The 9,831-nt window shown below is 49.9% G+C and overlaps 1 long non-coding RNA gene across 1 annotated transcript in view; it reads left to right on the top strand.

The window, feature by feature from the left end:
- LOC125483377 overlaps positions 1-8,923 on the top strand; it is a 74,738-nt gene extending 65,815 nt beyond the window's left edge. The window contains exon 4 of the long non-coding RNA XR_007262334.1: positions 8,577-8,923. This is a non-coding gene — a long non-coding RNA (uncharacterized LOC125483377). The remainder of the gene's footprint in view (positions 1-8,576) is intronic.
- Positions 8,924-9,831: the final 908 nt, after the last annotated feature.

Here is a 9,831-nt window from a genome sequence, read left to right as displayed (position 1 = left end):
ACCTTGTTGTCTCGGATTCTCCAGCATCTGCAGTTCCTACTATCTCTCACCATCAGATTTAAATTCAGTTGGCTTTTTGAATCTGGGTGTGTGTTTCAAATTAATTGGGCAAATTCAAATTTGTTGTCACAACATCAAAACAAGACTTGTTTTGCCTGCCACCTGTAAGACTTTTTTGATGTACATGTTTCACTTTTTGAGGCTCTCTGTACTGGCAACCTCCAGATGCTGCTCACAGACATACATTTTTTAAAATATCTCTAAGCACAAAAAAAACTCACCCCTTAAAGGGTAAACAATGTATGGAGCTGGAGGAACACAGCAGGCCAGGCAGCATCAGAGGAACAGGAAAGCTGACGTTTTAGGTTGGGACCCTTCTTCGTGTTCTTTTGATGGTGCCTGGCCTGCTGTGTTCCTCCAGCTCCACACTTTGCAGATGCTGGAGTCAGAGATAACAGTTCTTGCTATCTCACCCCTTAAAGGGACTGTGCACTCTTTTTTTCCCCCACTATTACTTTTACCAACAAATTCTTGCTTCCTGCCTTCCAATTCACAAATACCCGCAATAAGACAGGGTGGAGTTCGAGGGTTGCTTTCCCTGTAGTTGGCAATCTGCTGCTGCCATTGGAACTTGGAGGCTTCGATGGCAACACCTGTTGCAATTGAGAGCAGCTGTTTCTGGTTGAGTCCTAGAGCCTGGAGCCTCTGGTGCTGCCACCTGCCTGGATGCACTTGAACCTGGGATTCTCTGTTGCTGCTGCCTTTGGAAGCCTGGTAGCCTGAATTTGTCCTCGGTGAGTTGAAGACTGCTGCAATAACACCTGCAATGCCAGGGAGATGTTGCTGCAGATTGGCCTGCCTGTCTGGAAGAATTCAAGCTTGGGCCTTGCTGCTGCTGCTGCTGCCCTGAGAACTGTGGTGGCCTGCACTTCCATTCTGCTGATGCTGAGGATGCTTGTTTCTGGAGCCTGGACTTTGATTTCAGTTGGGGGATTCAGGCCAGGACATTAATTGCGTGGGGCCTGAACATTTGAGTGAATGACTGTATTTTGGCGTCTGAGTTCTGGAACTGTTTGGAACATGGAACATCTCATTGTTATGTTGTGACTGCAGCCTATTTGCTGGCAGTGATTATTTCCTCTGGGCATTCGATAACTATGGTTTTGGACCTGTGGGTTGGTTGACAGATTGGGATACTGCTGCCTGAGGTGACTAGACTGGCAAGTGAGGCCTAATGGGACTTTGTCAGTTTCCTTTTACTTACTATTTGTGTGAGGGTGGCGTGGTTGTGGTTTGGAGGGGGGGAAGGAGTGATGGTGACTGTGGGGTGCTCTAAAACAACAAAAGGGGTGGGGCCCAGTTGTTCCTATGTGGGGCTGGCTGCATCCTCTGTGTCCTCCACCCCCCCGGGGTCTCATTGCGCTTTACCCATTTAACAAAATAGCTCGGGGCGAAATACTACATTCGCCTCAACGTGATCATTGAGACATGCGCAGTGGCCTTGGCAGTGTTAGTTGGTGCCCCCACCATTGTCACTGCATCGAAGATGTATGGGAAGGCAGTGTTCTTCCTGAAGACTGAGCAGGCGGTGCACCTCACCCTTGAAAAGGGGCTTACTGTCAGTTGGGTATTCTTGGCTGTAGATCCTCTAGACGTAGTTTCTCAGATGGTCATTGTATTGAACATCCCACCCTTTGTTCTATGTGAGCTCCTTCTCCCCTACCTCCGTCAGCTCAGGGAGGTGAGGTTGGGCGTGGTGCCTGCACTGTTCGTTCTGAAGGAGGCCCGCCTGAGACACGTTTACTCATTGTGTTGGCAGGTTTGTCTGCCTGGCTTGGGAGGGCACCTTCATAGTTGAGCATGAGTGTTCTGCTTATCTGGTGTTCTGGTCGGTGGAAAGTGTGCGGTGTCATGCCTGCAAGGAGGTGGGGCACCTCCGGAAGCACTGCCCTGCCTTGAAGGCTGCTGCCAACACCTGGCTGGCCCCTCGAGACCCTCCCCGACAGGAGGGAGTTACCTTGCTATGGATGGCAGTGGAGTGGGAGGAGAGCATCTGCAGAGGAGGAAAGCTCGGAAGAAGACTAAGCATTTGCGGGTGGTCTCCCAGGATGATTCCCCAGGTGACCCTGAGACCATTGGGCTCCAGTCTGGGGAGTGATCCCTGACAAAGAAGAGTAGTCCTGGGCCCATCAAGAAGGTGTGGGATTGGAGCTCCGCTTGGGGCCCGTTGGTAATAAAAATGTGAGTGAGCAGGTGGTGCCCCCAGTTTCCCCTGGCCCACCATGTGCCCCGAAATCTGTGAGGGACAAGGAGAAAGTGAGGCTGTTTGAGGGGGAGTGGGGCATCAGGACAGTGGAGAAATTGAGGTATATCTTGTTCTCCTATCCTTCCTAGGTAAGGCGCCACTCGTCAGGATCGGAGAGACGAGGAGTCCAGTACTAACAACTCCTCCCCTGGGCATGAGGGAGTAGCGTGCTCCAGAAACCCCACCCCCTCCTTCCTAGGGGAGGGACGCACAAACCTACTCCAGCAGTCCACCACAATTGGACCAAGCACCTCAGAAGTTGAGGTGAGCATGGCTGCTAAGGTCTTGCCCATGCCACAAGAACGAGAAGACCTGGAGGTGCTGCCTGCGCTAGCTGGGGACTGTGTTGGGGATAGCTATCCTGAGGCCGCCCTGGATGGCAGCAATGAAGGAGAAGACCTCCTCGCTCCCTTCCAGGCCTTTTATGTTGGGCATCTCCACCCTTATTTGGGGATGCTTTCCCAGACATGGAGGGTGACCCGGTGCTGGGAGTGGAGCAGGTTTCAGAATCGCTACCACCTAGGGATCCCGGCATTTTGGTAGCATTTTAGTTGAGTCTGGCATAATCAGAGACTTGGAGGTCCCTGCAAAGGGTTCTCCTGCTGTTGACCCTGGGGTGAGGTTGAGACAGGGGTGTGTCTGACCAGTCACCCCAGAGCAAGCCCCACATTTGATGTGGGGAGAGGTCAGGGATCAGAGGCAACAACCTGGAGGAGGACTGGATTTCGGTTGCAAGCGTGGCCGAGTTAGACAAGGTGGCGAGCTCCGTGGTGCTCGCAGACGAGGTCCCTGCCATCCTCACTGGGGCACTTCAGAACTTTTTGCAAGCAGTGCTTGGTCACCGAGACAGAGTTTGGTTGGCTGTGGGCTAGTAGAATTCTCTACCGCTTCTGGTCATGTGTGCCCGTTAATGATTGGTGAGCCTGGGAATGGTTGTGGCACATACTGCAGCCATGAAGACATCCATAGCTAGCCTCAATATCAATGGCAGCGGGAAGGCCCAGTGCAGATTTCTTATGCTGTTGCTCCTCAGGGAACGAAAGTATGCGGTGAGCCTCCTGCAAGAAACCCTTACCGTTTTCAGGAGACAAAGCTATATGGCCCCTGGAGTGGTGGGGAAGGATATTCATGAGTCATCTGGCCTCCAGTTCTGGCAGGGTGGCTATCTTGTGGGCCCCTTTTTCTCAGCTGGAGATTTTGAGGGTCAAGGAACATGTGGCAGGCTGTCTGCTGCAACTCATGGTTCGTTTCAGGGTCAAGGTGCTTCACTTTGTGAACGTATATGTACCTTGGATGGGACCTGAGCAGATGTGCTTCTTTTTGAGGAAGTGTCTTCTCTCCTTAGCACTATCAGTGAGGGCGAACTCCTCCTTCTCGGGGGAGATATCAGTTGATCCCTCGAAAGGCGGGACCATGGTACCCAGAAGAACCCAACACCGGTGAAGTTGAGGGACTTGTCACTTGGTAGATGTCTGGTGAAATCTCCATCCCGATTCCTTTGCTTTCACCTTTTGTGAGGCCTGGGGTGCACACGCTCGCGTACACACACCCCGTGACCCGAAGGCCTCCATGCAGCAGGTGCTGTTTTCTGATCACAACCTGGTCTGTGTGGAGCTCATTCCGTTCAGCGCCAGGCGAGGTGGGTGTATGTGAGATTGTGGGTCCAGTTCCTTCAGGGTCTCAACTGCGGCTCCTCTTTCTGATTGCTGGAAGGAAGGTGCGGGGTCCTCCAGCAGCTTCCTCTGTTGCCAACCGATGAGTCCCTTGCCTCTTATCCGGAGGGCATCAGGGCCCAGATAAGGGACTATTATAGGGCTGTCTTCTCTCCGCATTTGTCGAGTGAGGAAGCTTGCAGGGTTTTGTGGGAGGACTTCCTACAGGTAGCCCTGAGGGTGCCGACAGGCTCAATGTGCCTCTGACCTTAAAGGCACTGACTGGTGCTCTTGACCGTCATTCCAGGGGCAAGTTACCAGGGTTGGATAGGCTGACCCTGGAGGTTTTCAGGGTGTTCTGGGTGGGTTGGGGGTGCGACTATATGCGCGGATCCTGGAGGAATGAATCACGTCCAGAGAGCTGGCCCTTCCTTAGCACAGGGTCATCATCATTCTGTTGCCTAAGAAGAGTGATCTCCATTTGTTAAAGAATTGGCGTCCGGTCCCCTGCCTCAGCATGGACTACAAAATCTTTTCCAAGGCACTTTCAACTGACCTTGGTACAGTGCTGGACCACGTGATCCACTCTGACCAGTCCTACATTGTCCCAGGCTGACACATCCACGACAACATCCACCAGGTCCGGGATGTGGACCATTATTCCCAGAGGGCTGGCCTGTTGAGTGCCCTTGTCTCCCTTGATCGGGAAAAGGCATTCGTCAGAGTGGATCACGAATATCTGCTCAGAACTCGGCAGGCACTCTGGTTCGGGATGCACTTTGTCGCCTAGATCCGACTTCTGTAAGCCACTGCGGCGTGCCTAATAAATGTTAACTGGTTCCTGATGGTGCCCCTGCGCTTTGGGAGATGTGTATCAATGCTGCCCCTGTCTAGTCAGCTTTATTCTCTCTGCGTGGAGCCATTCTTGCACCTCTTGTGTAAGTAGCTTTCAGGTTTATCTCTGTGCAGGCCCGGGCTGGAGGTGGTTTATTTAGCGTATGCCAACGGCGTGCTCCTCGTGTTCACAGACCCAACTGAACTGTGGAGGATGCCCGAGTTCCAGGAGGCGTACTCTGCAGTGTTTTCCAAGAATCAACTGGAGCAAGTCTTCACAACTTTTGGGTCAGTCCATGGCTGATAGATATTCTGCCGGAGGAGCTCTGGTGCTTCATGTGAAGTACCACTCACCACCTCAACTGAGGAGTCCATCTTTGCCCTGCTGAGGAATCCTAGCCAATGAATTGGCATGAGTTGGAGACCAAGGTGAACACTGTCCTAGTACACTGGACAGGACTGCTCCAAGTGTTGCCCTACAGGGCGCAAGTGCTGGTCATAAACCAGCTGGTGGCTGCCATGTTATGGTACTGGTGGGTCACTTTGCACCCTCCAGTTGGCATTCTCACCACCGTCCAGAAAAAGCTTGTTGAGTTTTTCTGGGACAAGAGACAACACTGTGTCAATGCTGCGATTCTGTGTCTCCTGCTTGAGGAGGATGGTCGAGTGCTGGTGTGTTTTTGCACCCAGGCAGTGCTTTTCTGCATTCAGACTCTGCAGTGATACCTTTTACATTGCGCCTCCTCCAAGGTGGTGCGCCCTGATGACATATTTCTTCCGTCGAGTGTGTGGTATCCATTACGACACACAGTTCCTGTTCAGGCGTGGTCCCAATCTCAGGTCGTCTTCCAGGAATTGCCTGTCTTCTATCTGGACCTGATCATAGTGTGGGACACGGTGGCGGACATGCTGGATGGCAGAGGAGTAGGCTGGATAACACGAGCATAGTTGACTGCAAGGGTGTCAGTCTACCTCTGGTTCACGATCTGAGCCTGCTGGATGAGGCAGTCGACCCTGACACTTTGCGTGCCTTTGAGGTGGCTCAGGCATGCGGTGGCCTTCTGGACGAACTGGCCACTGTCTTTCTGGAACTTGACATCAGCCCGGGGCCGCGGACACTCTCCCATGATGTGGTGTCCCACAATCTGAGCCGTCTCAGGGATATCCTCCTGGTGCCCTTTCAAATTGCACGGAGATGTTATTTGTATTGGTTGATGCTGTACAGTCTCCACTGCCATGCCTTCAGCCGCCGCCCGGACACGCCTTGGTGTAACATTTTGCCCTCCGGCAGTGGAGATCCCCAGTAGAGTGCCTCTCCTCTTACAGTAGCGGTTTGGGGTGGAGAGTGCTGCATGTGGTGGTCCTGTACAGCAGGAGAATGAGCAAGTGTATTGCGTGCCAGACCAGGTGCACATGCTGTGGCCTAGAGGAGATGGACTTCCACTGTTATGTCGTGTGCGTTTGTTTGCAGCTTCTTAGTTTTTTGAGGTGCTGCTGTTAAGATTTTGTTTGCACTTCAGCCCCACGTTGCTGATCTGCAGGCACCTGGTGCGGGGAGGGGCGGATGGCTTTGGTCCTGGGTCTAACCAATATGGCCATCAACAGGTCCAGGCAGCAGGCCAAAGAAGAGCTTGTTCCTGATTGTCTGCTTCTCTTTCACAGTGGCATCCATGCGCAGGTGTTCCTGGAGAAGGAGCACGCGGTGCTCACTGGCACGGTTGAGGCCTTTTGAGACTACTGGGTGCCACGGGGGCTGGAGTGCATTATCAACCTGGATAATGATATTCTGATTTAGTTAATTGTCTGTAGTATAAATTTCTGTTTTGCCTTTTGAGTTTGGCAGAGCCAAGGGGGTTTTTATTTTAGCCCTGAACTGTCCCTGTTCCAGTTCCAGTCCCAGAAGCGCTTGATGGAGATCAGTGTGAGGGGAACTTTTACCTTCAGTTGAAATTATCAGGTAAACTTAGCTGGATTTTTAAAACATTGTTGTCCCTGCCCCCGACATGTTCGATGGGGATGGGGCAGAGAAGATTTATTTATTTAGTTGTTTGTTTATTTAATTATTTTATTTGATTTTCTTTGAGTTTATTTTTATTTTGGCCGCCTGCGGTCCCTGCCCAAAAGAGGTTGGTAAGGTAGGCCATTTTTGTTTTGCTTGTTCATGTGTTTTGGTTTTTCCCCAGAGTAATAGCCCCTTTATTTTTGCTTAACAAAGTCAAGGCAGTATTATTTTTGGTTTCAAAAGAGCAGAGTGAGCTTTGCTCTGTGTTTCACCTGGTGCTGTCCCTGTCCCGGGAGTGTATAATGGGGGCAGTGTCGGGGGTGTCTTGGTTATTTCTGTTTACACATTTTGTTTAAAAGAGTGGAGGGTTGCTTTTCGGACAGGAGGCCTCTTACCAGCGGTGTTCCATAAGGATCGGATCTGGGTCCTGTTTTGTTTGTTATTTATATAAATGACTTGGATGAGAATACAGAAGGCTTGGTAAGTAAGTTTGCTGACGACACCAAAATTGATGGCATAGTGGGTAATGAAGAAGGTTTTCTAAGATTACAAAGGAGTCTTGATCAAATGGGTCAATGGGCTGAAAAATGGCAGATGGAGTTCAATCTAGAAAAATGCGAGATATTGCGTTTTCGTACAAGATGCAAGAGTCAGGCTTATACAACTAATGTTAAGGCCTTGGGTAGTGTTGTAGAACGGAGGGACCTAGGGGTTCAGGTACATAATTCTTTGAAGTTTATGTCGTATATAGACAGGGTGGTGAAAACTGTGTTTAGCACGCTTTCCTTCATTACTCAATCCTTTTGAGTACAGGAGTTGGGAAGTCATGTTGTATAGGATATTGGTGAGGCCTTTTCTGGATTACTGTATCCTGGTCTAGTCACCCAGTTATAGGAGGAACACTATTAAGCTGGAGATGGTTCAGAAGAGATTTACCAGGATGTTGCCAGGTTTGGAAGGTTTGAGTTATAAGGAAAGGCTGGATAGGCTGGGACTTCTTTCACCGGAGCGTAGTAGGTTGAGAGGTGACTTTATCGAAGTTTATAAAATAGTGAGGGGTATGGATAGAGTAATGGTATTTGTCTTTTCCCTAGGATGGGGGATTTCAAGATGAGGGGCCACAATTTTAAAGTGAGAAGAGAGATTTAAAAAAGACATGGGGGTAAATGTTTTACACAGAGTGTGGTTTGCATGTGGAATGATTTTCCTGAGGAAGAGGTGGATGCGTGTACAATTGCAATGTTTAAAAGACATTCGGATAAGTACGTGAATAGGAAAGGTTTGGAGGGATATGGGCCAAGAACAGGCAAATGGGCCTAGTTTATTTTGAGAAAATGTTCGGCATGGACCAGTTGGACTGAAGGATCGGTTTCTGTGCTGTACGGCTCTCTGAGTTTCTGTCTGTTTCTATGATTCTATGGCATGAACCCTTACTGTGTGTCATAACCTCTGTGACTCCTCATTGAATGTTTGCTTATTTTTGAAAATCCTCGCACACAACACCCACTGGGAGCTCAGTTTCACATCACCACTGAGGGCTGCTGCCGTCGCAATGAGAACCATGACAGCACATCATCGCAGGGTCAGATAAAACACAGCAAAGTGAAGAGATCTGTGCACTTGTGCAGGAGAGGTGCTTAGAGAGGAGATCAAACCAAGTGCACTGAGAACGTCAGTCCATACCATCCCAACTCCGGGGAGAGATAGAAGACAGAGTTGAATCAGCAGAATTAGAGCATTTCCAAAGCTGAATAATGAAGCCTGTTATTCATTTCTGTTGCAGTGGAGAAGATAATCGCTGAGACAGAAGACAAGTATCAACAGATGGCACTCAAAGTGGTCTATACGATCCTGTCCATCTAGGTCGTGGGTGAAGGAGCCAGCCTGGAACAGCATCAAGAGCGCTTAGGGATTCTGAAGAACCTTTCTGAAGATGTGACGGACCCTGAAAAACAAATCCAGTTTCAGAAGTGTCATCAGATCACAGAGCTGACTTGCCAGAACCTGCTGCGTGGTCATTTGAACAACCTGCTGCTCATGGTGTGTGGCAGCTTGTCTGACCAACAACTTAGCTGTACCTTGTTGGCTTCCTTGCCGTTAGAAGACCTCTTCCTACGACAGAGATGAAAACTTCAGGGCCATGTCTTTCATATCCTTCACGTGTTGGGGCTTCATTTGGAGTTAATCCCTCACCAGGAGGTGAAATGGTGAGTTCTATGAGGGATAACCTCTTTGACCTCACAGAACTTTTCAGCAGCTATGTCCCAGCTACTGCTCTGTCGCCTGGAACTGGGATGTGTAGAGAACAGTAGCTGAGGATAGATCCAGCCTGGTGAGTACTGTCAAACATTCTGTGTACTCACTTGAGGGAAAATCCTGCCCCATCAGTGGGGACGTGTACTTGGCCGATATCTCGCTGACTCTTATCCACGGTCTGTATGAAATTCTCATTCAGCCTGGGATGGCAGACATGGTGAGGACATTGTTCCCACAGATATTCAGTGGCCTACTTGTATCTCTCTCCAGTAGGATGAGTTTCTCTCTGCCCAATGATTCGGAAAGGTTTCACAGCTGTGTTTGATGTTGATACACACCTTTCATTCAGTGACCAACTTGTGAGGTCAGTCGAGGCCCTGTTTGATCTGACTGCTCAAAATGACAAGATGGTGATGGTAGGAGGATGGCAACAGCTACTAAGGGTTACATTTGATCAGGGGTTTGCTCTGCTGGCCATTTGCAGGCGATAATTTGTCTAACACTGTACATCGACTGGTTTCCCAAATCTTGTGGCTCCAAGACTGTCAGGCATTTCCTGTAATCATCATTTTTGGGGAACTCCTGAAAGCTCCAAGTTTCCGAGCTGTGTCTCAGATACTTTTGCTAGCTCAACTCCTCCCTTGTTATCCAGTTGCTCTGTGTCATAGCTTTAGAAAAGATTGATTCTGGGGTGAGGCGACACTGTCGGAGTGTGACCGATGTGTTAGTAAGCCAGTTGGGGAATGTGGAGAACACTGATGTATTTACAGAGATAGTAAGAA

Source organism: Rhincodon typus, chromosome 6, assembly GCF_021869965.1.
Source record: "Rhincodon typus isolate 14 chromosome 6, sRhiTyp1.1, whole genome shotgun sequence".
In the NCBI taxonomy this organism is placed as follows: domain Eukaryota; kingdom Metazoa; phylum Chordata; class Chondrichthyes; order Orectolobiformes; family Rhincodontidae; genus Rhincodon; species Rhincodon typus.
Note: the sequence above shows the minus strand (reverse complement) of the source record. Positions and strands in the feature narration are given on the sequence as shown.